The sequence below is a fragment of the Solanum lycopersicum genome, chromosome 8 (genome assembly GCF_036512215.1).
Source record: "Solanum lycopersicum chromosome 8, SLM_r2.1".
NCBI classification, from domain to species: Eukaryota; Viridiplantae; Streptophyta; class Magnoliopsida; order Solanales; family Solanaceae; genus Solanum; species Solanum lycopersicum.
In genome coordinates, this window is record NC_090807.1 from 61,118,500 (window position 1) to 61,121,554 (window position 3,055).

Here is a 3,055-nt window from a genome sequence, read left to right on the forward strand (position 1 = left end):
TATTTGGTCTCCGTTTTATACAATTATGTATTTTTAATCTTTAATAAACTTAAATGTGTAGTATTTGTCTATAAAATTGAATCAGTTTGGTAACACGAAGGGCATTTTTGTTATATTTTTGATAGTTCTAAAGGTACTGTTGGGCCAAAAATTAAATGAAGGATATTTTGTTTCATTTTGAATAATCCTTCTCTATTTTGTGACAATTTTGTTAAGCACTAAACTTCAGTCATTTTTAAGTAGCAAATGTACACATAAAGATTATATTAGATTAGCTAAAGCCTAAAGGTTAATAATATGTTTATTGGCTGTATTAAAAGGATCAAAATTTAGCATGGGGTTATTTTGGTTTTTTTCTACCGTGACCTAATATAAAATGTTATATTATTGTTTAGTCGTCAAAACTTGAACAAATCTGGTTAGTAAGTAAAATATGATAATACATAAGTGATTTTTTTCCGTGAAGAAAAAGGATGAAAAGAAGATTTTAGTATATAAATTTAATAATCTAATACTAATTAATTGACCATTTGAACAATAAAGTTTAATTTTCAGATAGAAGACTCGGTAACTTGTTTGCTTAATCATTAAGTACCTACTTTGTATAACTTGTGAAGACAAATAAATAATACTGTAATTTAAAAAAAAGAAATTCGTCAACTTCAATAACATGTAAATCAATTTTATCAATGATTATTTAAGTGGAGTGGCAAACATTTGACCTTTAGGTATAAAATCGCTTTTATTAAAAAATATTTTTATTTTAATATATCAAACTTTCTGAAATAAATTTAAATTTAATTTAATTTTAAATTATTTTATTAAATACAATTAAAAAGGTAAAATTAAAAAAGTATATATAATGAAAAATGAATTTAATTGATACATTTCAATAAAATTTGGTGGAATCCGTAAATTAGGTAAAAAATTTATTCATGTATATAACATCCTTCTCATATTAGTTGGTCATTATACTAAAAAGATTGTCTCATATTAATTCATCACCTTACTGAATCAACAAAACATTAATTACATTAGATGCTATTAATTTATTTTAAAGTGTTTACATTTTTTTGAAAAATTCCAATAAATTTTTTAAGAAGTTAATTAATATAATTATCTTAAATGTGTAGTTTTTGTCTATAATATTATTGTTAGTCGTTGACACTTGAACAAAATCTAGTTAGTAAGTGAAATATGCGTATTGATCATACGTGATTTTTTTTTTTGGCTTAAAAGAAATGATGAAAAGACGACTTTATTACATAATTTTTAGCACTTTGATTGACTATTTAAATAATGACCTTTATTTTCCAATAGAAAACTTGATTATTTGTTTACTTAATCACTAAGTACCTACTTTTATATAATTTATGAAGATACATAAATAGTACTATAATTTTAAAATCTTTTTCATCGACTTGAATAACATATAAATCAATTTTATTGATGATGATTAAGGTGGAGTGATAAGCATTTGATCTTTATTTAGGTATAAAATCACTTTTATTATTATTATTTTTAATTTCAATATATTAAACTTCTTGATACATATTCATATTTAATCGGATTTGCTAAATAGTAGATGAATAAATGATAAAATGAAAAAGGTAAGAGAAAGAATAAAATAAAATAATTAAATAATAAGAAAAAAATATTAATATAACACACAATTACACTAAATCAATCTTACGTAAAATGAAATTTTAGTTATTCTTTTATTGATAAGTTAATCGACACTATTTAATAAAATTTAAATAATAATTAAAATAAATGATATTTAAACGGACAACACCGTACAATAGAACGACAACAACCATCCATACAATGTGTTAAAGGTTAGAGTGGGATTTAATTCTAATTTTGTCACCTACAACTGGAGTACCGATGGCATGAATTAATTGTCATTGAGAACCCGTAAATTACATAAAAGTTTTACTGCAAATTAGTTTTTTTTAATTATGTTCATAATATTTTGTCCATCTCATATCAGTTGATCATTATACGAAAAAATAGTTATTTCATATTAGCTGATCATCTTATAAAGTCAAGAGAATATTAATTAAATTATTCTACATATACCTTTCCTATTAATTCTTTTTGAAAGTATTTTATACTTGTTTGCAAAATTATAAATAAGTTTTTAAGCAATGAATTGATAAAATTATTTTGTTATTTATGATATTTAAATGTTGTATAAAATAAAAAAGTAATCAATTAATATGAAACGGAGTGAGTATAGGTGTCCAAGTTCATCGCACCAATTATTTTTTTAACTAATATTTATACAGCACCAACCATCAACATATTTCTACATTGAAGAACTTAGGGTATATTTTGTTCTCTCCATCACTTATTCTTCTTTACATTTTTGTGAAGACTTTTACTGAATGAATCTTGCATCATCATTTTCTTGAGAATAATATCAATCTCTTATTCTTTGTTTTTGAGAGATCTAAATATGGGTTTCAATTATAGCTACAGATCTTCCCATAGATCTACTCGATTTATTTTTCAGTAGACGTTGTGAATAATTGATAAATACAGGTATACAGAGGTCTTAATATAGTCAGAACCTAGAAATATGTGTAACTAGATTCAGACCTTTGTACACTTGTATTCTGTTGCTATTCACAATCTCTGCTGAAAAATGATTGACTAGATCTACGAATAATCTAGATTATTAATGCCCGTTGCATCCATAACTATCACCGCCTTATCCTTTGATCAGATAAGGAATATATGAAGGAATCCATAGTTAGATTCTCTCAAAAACTAGTAAGTGGTTGATCTTGTTTGCAAGAAACAAATGATGCAATATTCATTATGTTAAAATTGCAAATTTGTAAAGAAGAAGAAAAATTGATGAAACAAAGACTGTTAAATTGTTCCCATTATCCCTAATCACAAATCAACTATAAACGATAAAGATCTACCTCCTGATGGTAGAAGGCGTATTTATGATTTAAATTTTATGGATTTAACTTAATCTTTTAGGTTATTAATATTGTGTTCACTATATCTTTTATACTATGATTCAGATCTAGTATTTCTT

General features: G+C 24.1%; 1 non-coding gene across 1 annotated transcript; it reads left to right on the forward strand.

Moving 5' to 3' along the window:
* The first annotated feature begins 2,461 nt into the window (after positions 1 to 2,461).
* On the forward strand, positions 2,462 to 2,694 carry MIR9472 (microRNA MIR9472). The gene has a single exon (NR_130087.1). It is a non-coding gene; the product is annotated as a microRNA MIR9472 (primary transcript).
* The last annotated feature ends 361 nt before the right edge of the window (positions 2,695 to 3,055 follow it).